The 21094-nt window shown below is 40.6% G+C and overlaps 1 pseudogene; it reads right to left on the bottom strand.

Moving 5' to 3' along the window:
* Positions 1-1893: 1893 nt before the first annotated feature.
* LOC105498672 (sin3 histone deacetylase corepressor complex component SDS3 pseudogene) lies at positions 1894-2874 on the bottom strand (annotated as a pseudogene).
* Positions 2875-21094: the final 18220 nt, after the last annotated feature.

The raw sequence follows: 21094 nt of genomic DNA, 5'->3' as shown, positions 1-21094 counted from the left end.
AACACTACTGTAAATAAATTCTCACTTGCTCCGCTGTCTTTTCATCATTCCTTAAGACTCAGAGTCCCAGGTGGAGGCACGTGACTGACTGAGTCCATGTCAGATGTCTGACAGGATAGTCAATGGATAAGTGCAGGATTCTCTGGCCCCTTTGGCTTCTGTAGTAGAAAATGAGGGCTTACTTTCTACCAATACTTGCCTGCATTAGATGACCATTCATATGCTGGGTAGCCCACCCTCAAAAAGACAAATATCATTTCTTCGTTTTTTCTATTGCAATTTTTTTCTTATTTATTAGATATTTTTAATATTGGAGATATTAATACTCTGCAACATGTATTGCATATATCTTTCCTTTTACTTTTTCTTTTTCAATCTTATTTATATCCTGGATATTTTTGTGGCAAAGAAGTCTTTTAAGAAAAGTGACCCCAACCAGTTCTTTCCTGCAGAATCCAGTAATTCACATGGCATTGTTTCTGAATCAAACAAACCCTGCTGTCCTAGCTACAGTCGATTTAACTGAGGAGTCTGTTTATGGAGAAAGGTGGTTTGTTACTGCAAGATTCTTTGCTTTTGCTTTTCTTTGTTTTCTACATATCAAGGTTACAGTATACTGAATGATAGAAAATTCACCCAAGTTCTTTCTTCCGGAAGTTAAAGATGTTAGTCAAACAGAAGAATATGGGTCATTCAAGCTTGAGTTGCAGTCTTGAGTGTTTAGTTATTCCTCTGAAGCTCCTAGAAGCCTGCAGCCCAACACTGGAACACCTAAGACCCTGAGGAGGAGTGTGGCTGATGAGGAATTTCTTATTTGAGCTCACATTCTTTTTTCTTTCTTTTTTTTTTTTTTTGAAATGGAGTCTTGCTCTGTTGCCCAGGCTGGAATGCAATGGCACAATCTTGGCTCACTGCAACCTCTGCCTCCGGGTTTAAGCTATTCTCGTGCCTCAGCCTCCCAAGTAGCTGGAATTACAGGTGTGAGACACCACTGGCTAGTTTTTGTATTTTTAGTAGAGACAGGATTTTGCCATGTTGGCCAGACTGGTCTCGAACTCTTGACCTCTGGAGATCAGCCTGCCCGGGTCTCCCAAAGTGCTGGGATTGTAGGCGTAAGCCACAGCACCTGGCCTAAAACTAACATTTTACTTTTTTTTTTTAAGCTAGAACAAATGTTTGAATAAATTACCTGCATGAAATAATATTTAAAATATAGTACCTTCAACACATTATAAATATGAAATGTCCCCTCCCCAAACCCATTTGCTTCAGTGTACAGAGTCTCCCAGGCAAGGTTTTCCATCAGTCAGCCAGTGGAATGGATGGCGGGCGCCAGATGTTACACAAAGCATTTATTTCTCCCAGAAGGCTGAGAACCAGGAGAATTCATCTCCTGCTGGGACCTCTGCCCCAAGCTTCTGGGGAAATAGTGAATTGGGCTCAACAGGCAAAGTAGCTACCTGATCCACTAATCAGATTCAAAACATGAAAATGCACTGGAGAGTGTATCCCTTCCTGTTCTTCTCCATGGTAGAGAGACCTAAAGATTAATAAAAACAGCTGTCCCTTCAAACTCAGAGGAGGTTTTCAAAAACAAGTATAAGCAAAAAATAAAGAGATAAAAGGAAAGTAAATCAAACCCCCAATACTCCTGAAAGTAAAACAGTCACATGGTAACTGATGTCTGGAAGAAGTTGAGGCAGAAAAGACTGACAGAGTTCCAAGTGGCCGGCCACAAAAGTGCCTTAAGGAATCCATGACAGTGCTCTCCATTTCCAAGGCTGAGTAGCTATTCCCAGTAAGTTAACATTTTTTCTATTAAGAAGAAAATAAAACAAAACAAAAATAAAACCCACTCCAGAAAAAGGATCAAGAGAAGAGCACTGCAGAAAGTCAAGCAGCTGAGCATTGGCAGATCACGAAGAGCCCGGGCTGAAGCTGGCCCAGGTAGATCCTCATTTTGATGCTATCACTTGTCTTCCTCACCCAGATCTCACTGGCTCCTACAGAACTGACCATGCAGCTCAGTTTCTGGTTGTCCTTTGATTCCAGATGGATGGCCTGGCTTTTGTGGTACCATCTTTTGTCATAGCGCAGTTTGCCATCTTCTATCAGAGCTTCAAACCTCTGGGCTGGAAGATTCCACGGGTGTCACAGGCAGGTGCTCAGGAGAGGATGGAGATGCTGGTCTCTTGGGTGACTTAAGCTTATTTAATGTTCTCAGATCCTCCATGATCTGTTCATCCGTTAACAAATAGTTTAGCTGGGCTGGAGCAGGTTTCCTCCTCTTGTTTGGGATGGGGACGGAATCATTTGTTCGCCTCTGCAACTTTCTGGTCATGATAGGTTTCACCTCCATAGAATCTCCAGTCAGTTCATTGTCAGCTTTTCGTTTTCGATCATTTTCTTCTTTTCTTCTAGCTCAGCAATCAGGTTCTCTTTCAGCTCAACCTTCTTGTCTTTAAATTCTTTCACTGCTGCCTTCTTTTCTTTAACGTAATTTCATTCCACTTGTTCAGTTTCCAGCTGGAGGAAGAGTTCTGCATTCCGTATCCTCTCTTTGTACCGCTGATCTAGTTTTTTCATTCTTTTCTGATATTCCTGTAATGTACGTTCTTGTGGTTGTTGCAACTGCCTCTTGAGAGAAGCCAGTTTGTCCTGATACATCTGTTCCTTCATTTCTACATAGTCTTCTTCATCATGCTTTGCCAGGTCAGTTTCACTATCCTCAGTGTCTTCGTCCGACTCGCGGCCCGGACAGCTAAGCTCGTCCTCGGCGCTCTCCAGCTCTTCGTCCTCCTCTGGGTAGTACTTGGGGGCTGGCGGCGCTTCAGCCTGGGCCGAGGCCGGGGCCAGCAGCCCCGCGGCACTCATGTCGTCTCTAACCGCAGTTGAGCATGGTTAGAGACATGGTTAGGCCCAGGGACACCGCGGTCACCCGCCCTCGTTACTCGCTGTCTGCCTAGCAGCGTCCAACGGAGCCCCCAACTCGAGGAGCGGGAGTCACAGCGAACCCTTCCTGGTCTCTGCAGAGCTCCGCCCCCGCAACATTTTACTTTTTAATTTATTTTTATTTTTTTGGAGATAGAGTCTCACTCTGTCACCCAGGCTGGAGTGCAGTGGCATGACCTCAGCTCACTGCAACCTCCGCTTCCCGAGTTCAAGTGATTTTCATTCCTCAGCCTCTTGAGTAGCTGGTACTACATGTGCCACCATGTCTGTCTAAGTTTTTGTATTTTTAGTAGAGATGGGGTTTTACTAGGTTGGCCAGGCTGGACTCGAACTCTTGAGGTCAGGCAATTCACCCATCTTGACCTCCCAAAGTACTGGGATTAGAGGCGTGAGCCACTGTGCCTAGCAGATAATTTTTTTTTTTTTTTTTTTTTTTTTTTTGAGAGGGAGTCTCACTCTGTCGCCCATGCTGGAGTGCAAAGGCGAGATCTCCTGAGCGGACATTCTTATGTAACTTTGTAATAAACCTGCATGATAGAAGTGATTTGTGAGTGTAGCTTTTCCCCCCTAGTGTAGTTAAGAGTTTTCAGCATTATAAACCTCTTACTGCTTAAACAATTTAAAAGAAATGGTGGTGTAACATGGGTAATTCTTTCAAGTGTTTGCTATTACAGATATTCCTTGATAGCCAGTTTTAGAATTTGTTAGACATTGCATTTGTCAAAAAAAAGTTCTTCCTTAATGCTTACCCTAACATGCTCTTGCTTAACTAGCTCCCTCTTGTACCAACGAATCCTATTTTTTGCTAGAGTGACCCACAATCCTTCTTGACCAGACTCCCTTTGATGGGGTTAAAATTCTTCCTTTTCCAGAAAGACTCAGTATGAGTATTTGCAAAGCTCTGAAGAGATGTAGTTAAACCTCATATATGCCTTAGATCAAGAAGTGGATATGTTGCCAAAAGAAATTAATTTCCATATAAAGCCAGGAAGACAGGCTGGGCTCATAAAAATAACCAGAATATGTTTCCAAAAGACTCAGTGGGCAAAGAAATCCGTATTTCCAAATCAATACTTTCCAAAGCTCATAGAGAAAAATAAATAATGTTTTTAGGGTAACATGGTTTTCTAAATGTACTACTTACGATTGAGGTCTGTAAGCAGTCCCCAGTAGTGCTTCACGAAATTCCTTTTGTGTGTTCCCACCAGCTTTACTCTAAACGCCTAGTGCGCAGTAATCCTTTCTTCTCTAGTTTTATCAAGAGAGACACATGGGTAGAAAATTCCCTCTTTGACATTTTTTTCTTCATTGGAAAGATCTACTTCTCAATAGTGGGTGAATAATTTGAACAGACCATTTTCCCACCCCAACCCAGTGGGTTGATCTCTAAAATACTAAGCTACAATTCCCTGTTGGGCACTCTATTGAAAAAATATGCAGAAAAAAGCCATCCATGTGTACCAAATAGACAAATTGAAAGTATATGTCCTCATCTAGGCTAAAATTTGATTGGCCTTTTTAGTAGATTGTTAGTGAAGACAGAGGCTCTTGGAGGTGGCATGTGTGAATGTAAGTGTGTGTACCTGTGCATGTGTGTAATATTTTTCATGCTATGCATTAATTTTGACTAATGATTTCTTGGAGTTGCTATAATTCCTTTCTCCTACTCATGGAAAATAATTGGACTCTTTGTTCATTTGACTGTTTAGTCTCAGAAAATGAGCCAGGGAGGGGTAGAGAAGTAACTCAGAAGGAATTTACAAAAGTGGGCAGAAGAAATTTAATTTTAGCTTTGAAATTTAGCAGAACTCAACCCACCCTGCACGTCGCAAGTTAAGAGGAGCGACTCTTGCCCCAGGTACAAGTGTGTTCCCTACAGGGGAAGCCATGTTGGGGATGTAATGAGCTAGAAGAAGTCGCACATAGATGACAACAGGAAACAGCATATTTGATGAGTCTTTGGCTGGACTTTTCTGCAATCAGGTGAAGACAAAATGATTCTCTAAGAACCAAGTATGGTATCACTCAAGCTTTGCTATCTTGTCTTCTTTGCCTGTTTTCAGTACTTATTTTTAACATACGTTTCCTATAAAATTGTCTGTCTACATGATTCTAGTTTTAGCATTTTATTCCCTCCTACTTGCTTATGCCTCTGCCCCAGCTCAGTCATTCCTTCTAATAGTGCCCTTATTATTCCCTCTTCCCCTGCTTCTTTTCCTACCTTGTTTCTCTCTCTCCACGTCTTTCAAACAGGTCTAATCCTAAGCAAACTTGTGAAATTTCAACCTCTCAGTCCTTTAGACCTGAATTGTCTCCTCTCTTCAATGGTTTCATTTTTCTTTCTTTTCTTTTCTTTTCTTTCTTTCTTTCTTTCTTTCTTTCTTTCTTTCTTTCTTTCTTTCTTTCTTTCTTTCTTTCTTTCTTTCTTTCTTTCTTTCTTTCTTTCTTTTTCTTTCTTTCTTTTTCTTCTCCTCCTCTTCTTCTTCTTCTTCTTCTTCTTCTTCTTCTTCTTCTTCTTCTTCTTCTTCTTCTTCTTCTTCTTCTTCTTCTTCTTCTTCTTCTCCTTCTCCTCCTCCTCCTCCTCCTCCTCCTCCTCCTCCTCCTCCTCCTCCTCCTCCTCCTTCTCCTCCTCCTCCTTCTCCTTCTCCTTCTCCTGCTGACAGCGTCTTGCTCTATCATACAGGCTGGAATGCAATGGCACGATCTCGGTTCACTGCAATCTCCACCTCCCAGGTTCAAGCGATTCTCCTGCTTCAGCCTCCCGAGTAGCTGGTACTACAGGTACCCGTCACCATGCCTGGCTAATTTTTGTATTTTTAGTAGAGATAGGGGTTCACCATGTAGACCAGAATGGTCTCAATCTCTTGACCTCATGATTCACCGGCCTCGGCCTCCCAAAGTGCTGGTATTACAGATGTGAGCCACCACACCCGGCCCGGTTCCACTTTTCTATTCCTCAGTGTTATTGTTATTACTTTCTTTCCACGAAAATAAAACCTTTTTTATTTTAATTTTTTTTTGCAATTTATTTGCTCCAAATATTACTTTCCTAGGACAAATCTCAGTTTAATAGCTACCAAAGTGTCTAGATAAAGGTATGAAACACCGAAGTGAAATTTCTGGACTGGCTAAGGTTCTGGAGACTTCCATGTGTCTTCCTCTATCCTTCGTATAATTTCTTGAAACAGTGGGGACATAGCTGTGAGAAGCATTTACTTCCTCTTTCAGGGTCTTGGAGAGGTCAGACCCTTTTGAGAGGAAGAAAGTGTCTGGGTGACAAATATTGGAGCTGGGTCTCGGGAAGCAGCAAAGCTGGACCAGAAGTCCAGGCAGACCCAAAGAGCAGGGGAGGTCTGGCTGCTGGAACAAGGTGCTTTGTTTAGCTCTGCAGAGACCTGGGCCCAAGGATAGAGTTCTCAAATTGGGGAAATGGCTAATAACAGCCAGTATCTGCTGGGATTCAGGTGCCGTTGTCTAAAAAGTCAAGATTTAGGATGTTAACCCAGAAAATTGACAGTTGTTGGCCAGGTGTTGTGAATATCTCAGCAGTTTGGGGGCTGTGATCAGAGAAAGATTGTTCTGGCCACACTCAGTGCCCCTAGATACTCTGCAGAGACCCTAGCTCATAGCTGGCCTTCAAAACTCACCTCAATATCCCCATTCCAGAAGGCTGTCCCTGACTACTCAATCAGGAGTGCAGTGCCCATCCTAATGCTTCCATAGAAAACTTATCTGTGAGAGCTTTCATCAAACCGACTTGTGGTGGCCTTTTCATCTGACTTTCTTCCTAGGCCATTCTGGCACAAGGGCACAGACTGTGGACTTAAACTGTGTCCAGTGTGCTGATCACATGCCTGACCCAGAGTGGATGCTTAGCAAATGTTTGTTGAATGAATGAATACAAGAATGATGTCCTTTAGGATGGCAGACAAAGGAAAACTTGAGCCACTGCAACACTAGACCTCAGAAGAAAGTTCTGCTACCAAAACGGAAAAATGTGTTTTTGAACTCAAATTGTGTTTGATGGCCTTCTTACTATTAATGGAGATCAACAGGTTGTAGAGAGCTGCATTATCAGCCGATGGGAAGTAAAGGAGAAGCAAGAAGCTGACTCATTCCCTTGAGCTGGCAGAGTATACAAGACACCCCAGACAATGGCGAGAAACCATCCATCCGCCCATGGAAATCAGTGAAACAAAAGGAGCCTGGGTGGACACCTTCGCTTCCCTCCCGTGCTTACTCTGGCTCTCAATCTATTTGTATTCGCCAAGGCTCTATATTTTGGGACTTTCGTGCTGGGCTCCTCTCCGTCTCTGTGGGATAATAAAACCAGAAAAGAAATACTGGGACAGGTTCTGGCGTGTGCAGTTCTGTGTGAGCCATGGGAGTGCATGGGGCATTTGGAAATTTACAGAAGTTGAATGCAAAGTGTGAAGAGTTGGATTGGAAAGGGAGTAGGTTGGGACAGGTGACTTCTGCTTTTCTTTTAAGTCTTTCTATATTTGAATTTCTAAAATTACCTGCATAAATTCCTTCGATAAACTAATAAAAATACTTATTTTTCAAGACAACTAAGAGTCAGATGGAGATAGCAGTCTTGGGGCATGCAGGGCAGTGGGAGGGAGGGAGTGAGTAATAATCGCACTTTGGAAAGAGGTTGTTTTCATGCCTGGTTTGGCTCCTTTATGAGGCTACTGCTGCTCTGGCAAGATGAGCTGGGCCCCGTGTGAAAGGAACGTTTGCTCAGGATTCCTGGATTTAGTTCTTCACATTCCAACCTCTCTGCTCCACATCTCAATCATTGCCCCGGTCTCTTAACTCTATTAGCTGCCAGCCCTGGGGCCCATTTCCCTTCTTCATGATTTGTGCACTTAGCTTCTGAGTTCAACTTCCTTTCTAGTGACATTTCGTTTCTTGTCCTAGATCCTAAAGTATTCATGGTCAGTGTCTAAGGTAATAGCCTTCCTGACTTGACTTGTCCCCAGGTTATCTGTTCCAGATGCTTCCCTGAGGGGATGCTCTCTCCTGGTTTGTCTCAGTTCTTGGAGAAGTACCTATACAGCCAAAAGGATCTACAAAAGGCCTGAAAAGAGTCGACAACAAGCAGTAAAACCAGGGCAGAACCCTTGCAGTCATACCAACATTCCTTTCGAGACCCGACTCATCCTCTTCCTGGTTGGGTCATCTTATATAAGTCACAGAGACTTTCTGAGGCTTGATTTCTTTATCTGCACATGGAAGATACTAATAGTACTTATCCCTTAATATAAGTTCAATATCTGTTTGTCTAGAGTCAGAAAGAAAAAAAAGTTCAAAATCCCCACTGTAGCAGAAGTGTAAAGTTAGTTACACTGTTCTCAAATATGCAACGACAACAAAGTGTGGCTCCTTTTTTTTTTATACTTGGTCTGTGTTCAGCAAAGATCGTCCTCACTCAACCACTCCCTCCCCAAGGGTGACAAGTACAGTTTCAGTCTCACCAGAATTTTATTCAATTTTATAAAGAAAATCATGTCTTTAGGTAAATTTTTTATCTCTTTTAGATAAAGTGCTCAGTCTTTCAGGTTTTTGCTCACTCTGTTTCTCTTCAAGATGACATCTGAATGTGAGGCTTAAGCGACTTCAGCAGGACAGAGGAGATTGGGAGCTCTTGGCATCCTTTTGACATTGTTGGTTTCTGCTGTGTCATAGCTAGTCTGGGCTGCTCCCTGGACTCACGACCACTGGGAGGGACTGGTGCAATTTTGGGGTGTTCTGTTGGTATCTGAACTGAAGCCTGTAACTGGTGTAATGCATGGACCATTCTTATCCTTGCTGACATGACCTTACCTTGTTAGTGCTGCAGAGGTCCAGTGTGACTTTCCTTGCTCTTTTTTTTTTTTTTTTTTCTGAGACAGAGTCTCACTTCATCACCCAGGCTGGAGTGCAGTGGTGCCATTTACTTTGACCTCCGCCTTCTGGGTTCAAGTGATTTTCGTGCCTCAGCCTCCTGAGTAGCTGGGATTACAGGCATGTGCCACCATGCTAGGCTAATTTTTTTTTTTGTATTTTTAATAGAGATGGGGTTTCACCATGTTGACTAGGCTGGTCTCGAACTCCTGACCTCAAGTGATCCACCCCACTTGGCCTCTCAAAGTGCTGAGATTACAGGCATGAGTCACCATGCTAGCCTCTCCTGGCTCTTTGAACAGGAAGTCTGCCCTGCAATGTAGACCCCAGTATGATTAGCAGTTGGTTCTGAGTCAGTTGAGCCCTGATTTGTGGTATTTGCAAACTTCTGTGGTGTAAACATTCCCGCCTTGGCATTTCAAGGTACCAGTGTGGTGTCACCAAATGTGAAGTTGGAAAAAGATCTGTCTTACAGATAGAATAGATGCATATAAGCTCAAGAACATAGATAATATGTAAAATGTAGTCTAATAACTATGGAGCGACAATTTTGAATATTGTCTTTATTTTTAGTAGAATTAATTTAGATGTAAGTTGAAATATCTTTGTTTTTAATTACTGCTGTGTTTAACAACTGGCTTGCAAATTTTCTTATAATTTAATAGGCAGGGCTCTGACCCAGCGACCCATCTCTGGCTCACCACTAACAGGTCATCTCATCTTCTTTGTCAAGACATCTTCTATCAAGCTCCTAATCAGGCCCTCAATTAAGTTCCACGTTCTCTTTTGGGGCAGATTGGGAGCATGAAGTTTAGACCCACGCTTTGCTAACCACAGGCTGACACAGAGGCAACAAGAGACACAATATGCTCTCAGCTACTAAAAAGGAAGTGGAGCAGGAGCTCCTCTGCCCATGCCATTAACCTTGACTCATATAATTCGCTTCCCCCTGGTGGAATCTGTCGAATAGTCAGAATGTCAAATTCCCCTAGACTCTTGAAAAAACTCACTCAATGGTCAATTCACAAAAGCCCATTTCACCAAATGAGAAATTCACTAAATTTAGTTTCTTTTTGTTTTAGTTGACCAGTTTTCCTAATAGCATTTTAAAGAAGAATGTCAAATTTGGTCTCCTGCAGCAGTCAACTGTGTGGCCCTTTCTCTCACCAGAGTTTCAGTCACTTTCTTCTCCACTTTGCAGGTTCCACAGCCTAACCTGTTTCTTAGAACTACTTAGTAGTTGTAGGAGAGAATGTGATTGCTCTAGGTCTTCCACTAGATGCTCTTCATTCTTCATTTGGTTTGGTTTTGTTAAAGTAGACAAATAAAAATAGAGAATGGCTGTCAAAAATAACAAACCCAAGGGAGTTCTGGAGATTAACATCAGCACCAAACATTGCTCACAGCACTGGTCTCTGTTTATAGAGCAATCTCTAGTCTCTTTACTCATCTAGGTGTTTTACAATGTTGGGCTCAAGTATCTGGGCTTGCAGGTATTGAGAAACTACTGAAGGCATAAATAGAGGAATGACAAGTTTGGATCTGCTTTAGACACTGAATTATGGTAGTAATATGTGAAAAGGACCAGAAAAGGGAATTTGTAAGCAGAGAATCCAGTTAAGAGTTCGTTAGAACCCCCGTGAGAGATAACAGTCTGAACTCCAGTAATGGAGGTGATGGAATGATAAGAGCTTTTTTCTGGCTACCCTAACTTAGAGGACTCCCACTTTACTCTCTAACACTGTGCCCTATTTGTGGAAATGTATACATTTATATTTATATGCCTACTTATCATCTGCTCTCTCACTAGACTGTAAGCTCCCTGAAGGCAAGGTTTGGATGTTTCATTTCCCAAAGTATTCTCATCACCCAGCACAGTGTCTGGTACATAGCACATGCTCCACAAACACCTGGGAAAGAAAGTGGAATTGAGAAGAAAGAAAAGATATTCACCAGTGGGAGCAGGTTAGTTACGTTTTATAGTAAGGGAAAGATGCTCACGGAGAAGGAGGAGTGAAAAGGCAGAGGAGAGATAATAAAAGATGGCACAGACTCCAGGATAAGCAGGAGTAAACAGGATAAGGACAAAAGCAGCAGAATTAGCTTTGCCTAGAAGAAGGGCTCCTCTTCTTCTGACACGGGAGGAAAGGAAGAATGGATGTGTATGGAGGTTGATTGGATTTTAGGGTATAAAATTGATGTTCTATGTTTCCTGGAGATGTGGTAGGCACAGTTATCAACTGAGAGAAAGAGAGAAAAGGAAGAGAAAGAGAAATAGGAAGAGGAAAGAAAGGGAGGAGGAGGAGGAAAAGAGGAAGAGGAATTAAAAGTTAAGAGGGTGGTGAGAGTTTAACAAAAATTATTCCAAGGAAGGGAATAAGTTGACCAAATACCTAATAAGGTGACCAAAATACCTAATAAGGTGACCAAAATACCTAAAAAGATTTCTCCAAAAGGGACCAGCTGAGGAATAGTGTGACCAAATTAGCTTATCTCCAAATCTCATAAGTGAGTGACAGGGAAGTGGAACAAGAAGATGGGAGGGTTGACTGTAATGGAGATTCGCAGGAGGCCATCTCTCCTCCAGTTAATGTGTCTCACTGCAACAAAGGGGAAGATTTCAGGACTCCTGGGATGGGTTTAGATGAATCATTCATCTCTCCAGCTGTTAAGAGTTTTGAATGTGTTAGATAGGACATAGACATCAAAAACTGTCCCTCAGCGGTCTGCTTCTCTAGAGAAGGTCTCACCAAGGGGTTGAAGCTTGACTTATCCTGCTGTGTCCTAGATCTGTAAGGTAACCCTGTCCTTTACTATAACTTTGTCTAGCAAGAGAGCAGTGTCTATCTTAAAAATCTTACTGATATCCAAATATCTTCAGTACTTAGTACTTTAGTACTAAATATCTTTAGTACTTAGATGACTGCCTTCTATATGAGGAAGTACATAAATTAAGACTTTGATAGACCTGGGTTTGATTCCTTCCTCTGGTATGGAGAAGTTTTGTGATCTTAAATAAATTAGATAACCTTTTCAAGCGTTCATTGTTCAGAGTAAAATGGGGGAAGTCACTGGAACAGTAGAAGGATTAAATGAGATAATATATGTAATTTATCCAGCAAAATGCATAACACCAAGTAGACATTCAATAAAGATTTTGTCACCTCCCTACTTCTTTCTCTCCTTTCATCCCCCTTATATAATCAGTTTTCTGTACAGAGTGCAAGATTCCTCATGACAGAAATGGCATCTTAGTCATTAAAAGATAACTTTTCTCTTTTTTTTTTTTTTTTTTTTGAGGCAGAGTCTCACTCTGTCACCCAGGCTGGAGTGCAATGGCATGATCTCGGCTCACTGCAACCTCTGCCTGCCGGGTTGAAGCAATTCTCCTGCCTCAGCCTTCTGAGTAGTTGGGATTACAGGTGCCTGCCACCACGCCTGGCTCATTTTTGTATTTTTAGTAGAGATGGGCTTTTACCATGTTGGCCAGGCTGGTCTCGAACTCCTGACCTCAGGGAATCCACCGGCCTTGGTCTCCCAAAGTGCTGGGATTACAGGCTTAAGCCACTGCACCCAGCCAACTTTTATCCTTTTATTTATTTCTTTATAGATGGAGTCTCACTCTGTCATCCCGACTGGAGTGCAGTGGCACAATCTCGACTCACTGCAACATCTGCCTCCCAGATTCAAGCAATTCTCCTGCCTCAGCCTTCCGAGTAGCTGGGATTACAGGCAGCCGTCACCACACTTGGCTTATTTTGTATTGTTAGTAGAAACGGGGTTTATCTTTGTTGGTCAGGCTGACCTTGAACTCCCAACATCAGGTGATCCACCTGCCTTGGCCTCCCAAAGTGCCGGGATTACAGGTGTGAGCCACTGCACCTGGCCACTTTTATCTTTTTAAAAGTAATACACACCCTTGTTAGTTAAAGATTTCAAATAAGAAAAAATAAGCAGCTGCCTCATTCCTCCCTACATGGAGAAAATTATGTCTAATTCTTAACAGCTTGGGATTTTAATTATTCTGGCGTCATTATCTAAATTTGCCTAAAAGTATGTGATATAGTTTGGGTATTTGTCCCCACCCAAATCTCATGTTTAATGGTAACCCCCAATACTGGAGATGGGGCCTGGTGGGAGGTGTTTGGGTCATGAGGGCAGATTCTTCATGGTTTGGTGGTGACTTGGTGACCGTGAGTTCTCGTGATATCTGGTCATTTAAAAGTGTGTGGCACTTCCCTTCCCCACTCATACTTAGGTGGGGAGTTATGCTCTACCTCTTTATCCACATAAATTATTTGAAATTCTCCTGCATGGGAGATTTTTCTCTTTTCTCTCCTTTATTTATTTATTCAATTATTTATTTATAACAGCAGGTATTCATAAATATTTATTTTATACTCTGGGTTATAATCTAATACTACTTTATTTATTTTGTTGCTGGAATTATTCCAGCTTTGACCATTAGGGTTTTTTTAAGTTGGCTCCTTTGACCTTTTTGAATACCTTCAACATTATGGGTTTATTTATTTATTTATTTGGGAGCATTATTTTTTACTTTCTGGCACTATAAAATACTTCAGTCTTACCTTGTATGTTTCCTTTCCCAATCCTAGAATCAGACATTTCTCCAAGAAGACCTAGTTCCTTTTACTAGGAAATTGTATTAGAAACCAAGATCTGAGCACTAGATGTGTTTGTCACTAGCAGAACATTGTTGCATCTAGGACCTCTCAGCTGGCAGAGCAAGCAATAGATGTGTACACACCAACTCATATATACATATATCTCTTAATATTTGTGTATGTAACATTGGTATTGATATTAAGCAAAACATGAGTTCAGATGGATGTTTTCAGCTCTAATATATTACACAAATTATTCTAGGTGCTTCTTTTTCTTATATGTAAACTCACACTCCAAGAGTGAGAATCCTGGCTCATAGCATCCCACATCCACTTATTTGATTGTTCATTTCCAATATACATGTATCATGACATCTAAATTGTTAACTGGTGCCCTCATGAGAATAACTTTATCAACTAGAGTTCAGTGCTTGTGTAATTTCTTTTACCTTTAGTCTTACAGACTCCAGGCTGGGCGTGGTGGTTCTCCCCTGTAATCCCAGCACTGTGGGAGGCTGAAGTGGGCAGATCACGAGGTCAGGAGTTCGAGATCCGTCTGGCCAATATGGTGAAACCCCGTCTCTACTAAAAAATACAAAAATTAGCCAAGTGTGATGGTGTGTTCCTGTAATCCCAGCTACTTGGGAGGCTGAAGCAGGAGAATCGCTGGAACCCAGGAGGCAGAGGTTGCAGTGAGCTGAGATCGCACCACTGCACTACAGCCTGGGCAACAGAGTGAGACTCCATCTCAAAAAAAAAAAAAAAGGTCTTGCAGACTCCATACATTTCCAATATAATTTCAGTCAGTATCCCACCCCTTCTTTCAGTGAGGTTGTTTCACACATTTATAACAGATTGTTTTGTCACATTCCACATTCATCCTGGGATCCCTCAATCTTACAATTATTTTGCTCTCTGAATGTATTATATTTTATACCATCTTATTCTTTTTTCATAAATGCTACTTAGTTGTTAGCAATCTGTACAAATGAAAATCCTCTCTCTGGGGATGTTAATGAGAATTTTTGTGAAGCCTTCTCTCTGTTTAGTCACTTTTCTCTAAGTGTTTTATTTAGTTTTTTCTTGCCTATATGTTCCACGTTAGAAATTTTCATCAGATTCTGGTACTCTTTGTCTGACTGTCCGTGATTCAGGGTGTGGAAATCCAATTTCTGATTGGAATTTTCAAGGGTATGGGTGGGTCTTGTTAAGGCTGAGTTTCCTTGTAGGACAATTTGGCTGGGCTACTATTGGGGAACTCCTAATATTGTATCAAGTCTTTCCACTTCTGCTGATTCTCTAGAGATACCTTCTAATCTTATGTCTGCTAGGAATCTGGTAGCCCACACATTTTCGGACTGGCACTCACACCCTCAATTATGACGTGGGTTCCCTCTCAGTTGAGTCTCTGTTTAAACTTTCTAGTCTTATGCAATTGTGTTGAAAGGGAATTGACTCAGTGGCATGAATAGAATCCAGGGAGAGGGATTGTTTTTTAGTTTTATTTCATTTATTACTTTATTTTTATATAGAGATGGGATCTCGCTATGTTGCCCAGACTGATCTCAAAATCCTGAGCTTAAGCAACCCTCCTGCTTCAGCCTCCCAAAGCACTGGAATTGACGGTGTGAGCCACCATCCCCAGCTTCCAATTGCTTTTCTTAAATCTTCCAGCCAATTTTTCTTATTTTGGTTCCCCATCCCCCTTAATCTCCCTTTCCAGAGGTATCTGATACTGCTGATTTCTGAGACTTTTGGTGAGTTCGAAGTGAAGGTTAGGTCAGTTTTCAGCTTTCCTCATTTTCTTCTTGGGTCTGCAAGGCTCGTTAGTAAACAATCATATGACTGCTTTCCTGACTTCCCAAATTTTGTGCTGTTATATTATCTTCATTTATTTTTGGGTGTATGTCTTTTAAAGCATATCTATATCTGTCTGTTTATCTGTCCCTTTACAGTGATTTTATAGAGGTTTCTGGTGGGAGCAAAGTTAGATTCTTCCATCGAACCTACTGCCCATCTTTTTCCAAATCCAGTTTACAAATTTTTATCTCCTTGATATAATTTTAATGACTTTGGGAGGAAGAAGAAATACACACACACACACACACACACACACACACACATACATACACACACACATACACATCTTTATATTGGAATCGCTGAAGGCATGGGTGGGTCTTGCTAAGGCTGGGTGGGTCTTATTAAGGTATATGTGTGTATATATATATATGTACGTAGGTAGCTGGTATATAGACATAGATATTTGTATGCTAGATCTAGTCATATTATTCATTTTCACAGTCTTTTTGTTTTTTTGTTTTGTTTTGTTTTGTTTTTTAGATGGAGTCTTGCTCTACCCAGGTTGGAGTGTAGTGGCATGATCTCGGCTCACTGCAAACTCTGCCTCCCAGATTCAAGCAATTTTCCCACCTCAGCCTCCTGAGCAGCTGGGACTACAGGTGCCTGCCACCATGCCCAACTAATTTTTGTATTTTTAGTAGAGACTGAGTTTCACCATATTGGTTAGACTGGTCTCGAACTCCTGACCTCAGGTGATCCATCTGCCTCAGTCTCTCAAAGTGCTGGGATTACAGGCATAAGTCACCATGCCCAGCCCATTTTCATAGTCTTAAAATGCATTCTGGATACCAACTACTCAATAAATATTAGTTAAAATATATAGAAATCAGAAAATCTTCATTATGTTGTGCCTTAAGATTGATCGAACACTCATAGTATACTAAAGATATTATGTACCATGACCCAAATGTAACTGTCTCTCTTGTGACTTTCTGCTTTTCCAACTAAATTAAGAACATAGAGAATCTTTATAAATAGTACCTTTGTTTTCACTTCTAAATAAGCCTCCAGGGATGCGCAGCCAGATGCATTTATTATGACATGTAAATCAGCAGTATTAAAATTGATATTAGCTGTTACCACTTGGAGTATTAGAAGAGAGGGGTTCAGCTGGGGTCCCTGCCTGTGCCAATATGGTTCTGTTTTAACAGATGAAGACATTAATAATTAACTTCATCAGTGAGTACACATTCATGCAGCATTGGTCCTCCATTCTAAATGTGTTTGGCTAATGTTGATTATGAGGCTGAATGTCCTTAGACAAATGCTTTTGCTTTGGTATATGATGAGTTAAACAGGATTAAAACTGCCTACCTGCCTCTTATAAAATGTAGCTTTCTATGTTATTTAAATATAAATTGTTCATGTGGTAACATAAAGCTAGATGAACAAATAGGTTTCATTTCTGGGCTCTATTACTTCCAAAGTATAAGACTCTTGTTTAATCCTCTTAGCTTCTCCAATGATCTGACTACTCATTTATACAACTGAGTTGCTATCACTCACACTGGCTCACTAATAGTGGAGATAATACCTACCTGTGTTGAAGTCAGGATAAAGCGAGTTTATGAAGAATAAATTCTGTTAGGCACCTTCCTTTTAGTTTGTAAAGTATTATACAAATATAAAGGAACATTATTTTGAAATAATTTTTAACACTATATTAAGGCAGGACATATTGGACTAAAAGGTCTACTGTTAACAATCTATTAAAAAAAAAAAAAAAAAAAAGCAGAAGCCGCAACTCCTGAGTCCTTTGCCTCTTGAGTAGTTTGTGGATTACGAACAATGCACTGATTAGATCTTATGGAGTACTGGTTCTACTTCTAAACATTCTGGCTTTTCTTTTGCTTTCTATTGAAGAACAGGAAATAGTTGAGATCTAGACATAATGTAGGTTCTAATCTTCCAAACTCTCTATTTTCCTTGGCTTCTTTCTTGACTCTGAAGTTAAATGGAAGTTTCAAGATCTCACTATTCATCTCATTAAATTATTTTGTAAACAATAAAATCAAGTTTAGGAGGTTGGTCTATATTTGTCTGCCTAACATTCAAACAGCCCCATGGTGCCAGCATTTTTTCTTATAGAAATCTCTATAATGCCAAGGGGCCTTGGTCATCCTAGCAAAATGTCATTCGTTGCTTTGTAGAAGACAACCTGAGCCTGTGCTTTGGTGGTTGTTCTGGGCTTGGATTCCTGACATTGAAAAGGTTTAACACATACCATCGGTGGCAGTCAATTGGAAAACAGACAGACACAAAGCCATTCTCAAGGATTCTTCCTTTATTTCTGAAATACCTTGTGACCACTGGAAAGGGGGTTGATCCTTTCCTTTTGTTTCTTTTAGTATGTTCACAGTGATGTAGAAAAGGAAAGAGAGACCATTGCCTTCAGAGGGTTTTTTCTTTTCTTTTTCTTTTCTTCCACATGAAAGACTTCATTGTTCTACCTCAAGTTTACTGCAAGCCCTGGGGAAAGTAGCAAAAGATCAAGAAAGAGAGAATGATTACTGATGCACTTGCAGAGTGGCAGGCTCTTGCTACACAGAAATACAACGACCTGTGAAAGTGGATCCCTGTTATATTTTAACAGTCTAATGGGGCTTGCTTTATCATTAGTGCCATTAGGACTGCTTGTACTGATTTAATCAGGAATGGAGCCTTTAAGCTGACTTTATATACCCACAATGCAACAGTTAGTTAGCAGCTGTGATTAGATTTAATTAGTGTAAGTGGAAAATGCAGCACTTTTTTCACCTCTTTTCCTACCCGATCTCCTACCTACAGTTTTATTTCTGGAACTTTTTCTCAGAGAAGTGTTTTTGCTCCCCACTCCCCTTCCTCATTTCTTAGTTCTGGGAAATAAAGATGCAAATAAACACGTGAAGTCAAATGAGACTATGCACTTGGATACTCAGTATTGGTTCTTGCATGTTTTTCTTGTTTTGATTTTTTTTTTTCTTGGATTTTGTTTTTGTATTCCTAAAGCACATGTCATCTGTGGTGCCTTTGTGGAGTTGTATGTTGACAATATTTCCCAAATTAGGAATTTCAACATGTGAGATTGTGACTATAAATCTGCAAAGAGGCTTAGGAGAAAAAACAAGGTATAATAGAGCCAGGGCTGGTGGTAGTGGTGGTGGTGGTGGTTGTGTAGCGACCAGGAAAAGCTATTAATTAATTTGTTAGTGTGCTATTATGAAGAACAGTGAATTATTAATTTAAGTAAGACTGCACTGTCTTTTTCTTTTTGCCAGAGTCTTGCTCTGTAGCCCAGGCTGAAGTGCAGTGGCACGATCTCGACTCACTGCGACGTCTGCCTCCTGGGTTCAAACGATTCTCCTGCCTCAGCCTCCTGAGTAGCTGGGATTACAGGCAACTGCCACCACGCCTGGCTAAATTTTCTATTTTTAGTAGAGACGGGGTTTCACTATGTTGGCCAGGCTGGTCTCGAACTCCTGACCTCAGGTGATCCACACGCCTTGGCCTCCCAAAGTGCTGGGATTACAAGTGTGAGCTACCGCGCGTGGCTGCATTGTCTTAAGACTCTGTAATTACACACTTGATAAAAATCCAAAGTGAATGGTAAAAATCTGGAGCTGTTTTGTGGGAATTTGACATGACTCTCATTTACTGGTGAGAGGCTGTGCTGGATTCATAGATTTGGGAACCCCTAGCAAGTGATAGCAAAAATTCCGAGAGGGAATGAAGTCATGTAGAATAGGTGATGAGGAAGAACAATGGTTCAGGTCTGGAACTCTGTGGGATCCCAATATTTAATGATAAAATGAAGGAAAAATATATGTGAGGGAACAAAATCAAAAAGGGTTGAAAATAAACCAATGGAATATATGGAAATTTTGGAGTAAATATTTACAAGTTCATGTAGATCAATTACCCAAGTGACCCCCAAGGCAGTACCAGTCTGATCCTTCTGGGGTGGGGTGAGGATTTCCAGCAAGAAGGGAGCAGTGATGCTCCTCCTCAGGGGATGTTAGGCACCCACCACTCCTCTTTGGTGGAAGTAATTTTGAAATGTAGGGCTTAAAAGTAGTTCATTATTGGCCAGGAGAGTTGGCTCACGCCTGTAATCCCAGCACTTTAGGAGGCCGAAGTGGGTAATTATGAGGTCAATAGATCGAGACCATCCTGGCCAACATGGTGAAACCCTGTCTCTACTAAAAATACAAAAATTTGCTGGGTGTGGTGGTACATGCCTGTAGTCCCAGCCACTTGGGAGGCTGAGACAGGATAATCGCCTGAACCTGGGAGGTGGAGGTTGCAGTGACCCGTGATCACACTACTGCACTCCAGTTTGGCGACAGAGCTAGACTCCCTGTCAAAAAAAAAAGTATTTCATTATTGTCAGAAGGCTGAGGCCCAAGTTGAAAGTGGAGTTAATACTTGTACACATTACTGATGCCAAATTAATTTTTTAGTAGATATGTTTCCAGTAGAAAGAAAATAGATAAGAAAAATAAACCAATAGGAGAATATGGAACCTGGTTCTAATTCTCCAGTTCCATTTTTAGACTTTTATTGCATTATATTTTGACCCATTTTTATAAATATACATGAGTACACGCACACAAGCCTTGTACTTTTTGCAAAGTAAATATTACAATTTCTGATCTATTTCTATGGTAGATATTTTTGTTGGTGTTACATGAGAATAAAGTGGTTACCAATGACCTTAGTCATCTTGGCAAAATATCCAGAAAAGTCAGCTGCAAGTTTGGTTTCTTGTTTATTTTTTCGGTCTTTATAGTATTTCAGTCATTTTTTTTCTCTCAAGCTATTTTCTAGTTTCTGACCAATGCCCAAATGTGAGTCCCTATGAATTTAATGGGCCATGTATATAGAAAAAAATTAGTTCTGAGTTTTCATTTTTTGGAAGAGACTTATATAAAGCTAACATTGAAATGAAAAACAAACTAGTCTTTTTTTTTTTTTTGCATAAAAACTTCAAAGTAAAACATTTCTAATTTTTTATTTAGGTAATAAAAATGTTAGTCTCAGATGAGAGAAATTCTTCTTTGCACTGCGCTTGAAAACAGTCAAGGGAAAAGAGAAAATTAGGTACTTCAAGTCACTTTATCCAGTAGTGGTAGAATGGAATTCGCCAGTGTAGGAAGGAACATTGAACAGAGAGCATGAAATCTGTTCCTTTCCTTACTAATGAAGTAATCTTGGGAAGGTATTCTAACTCTTGGGGTCTACATTTTCTCATTTGTTAAATGATTGGGTTATACTAGCTATTTTTGTTATTGTTCCTTCCAGTTCCTGTGTCGTGCAATTCCAAATAAGATTCATTACTTGGCATCCAATAATCTATACCATAGATGCTCAGTTAATCAACATCCATTTAACCAATCCACTTGGGTAACCCATGCTCTCCATTCTCTCTGTAAAACTTTGACAATGCTTTTTGCAGAAAGCTAGCAGCCAGATGATTATTCTAGTACATTCATCCATTCCTTCCCCTATTGGTTGAGTTTTATGTCTACCAAGAGTCAGCTGAGTTTGTTCCCAAATCTGTTTATCTCAGTTATATTTATTATTGAAATTACATAATTTGTTAAATAGTGTAAAAGCCAAAGTAATATAAGTGTGAGAAAAAAAAAGAGCTGTTTCTATGAGAAACTAATGCTTTGGATGAGTCTATAAGCATGTAATATAATCAGGTGTGAAGAAGACATCATAAAAAGCTAGAAAATACTGATAAATATCTAGAGAAGTCTATTTTTATATTTCTTCACAGTTGA

The sequence above is a fragment of the Macaca nemestrina genome, chromosome 14 (genome assembly GCF_043159975.1).
Source record: "Macaca nemestrina isolate mMacNem1 chromosome 14, mMacNem.hap1, whole genome shotgun sequence".
Taxonomy (NCBI): Eukaryota; Metazoa; Chordata; class Mammalia; order Primates; family Cercopithecidae; genus Macaca; species Macaca nemestrina.
This window is presented reverse-complemented; position numbering and strand designations above follow the sequence as displayed.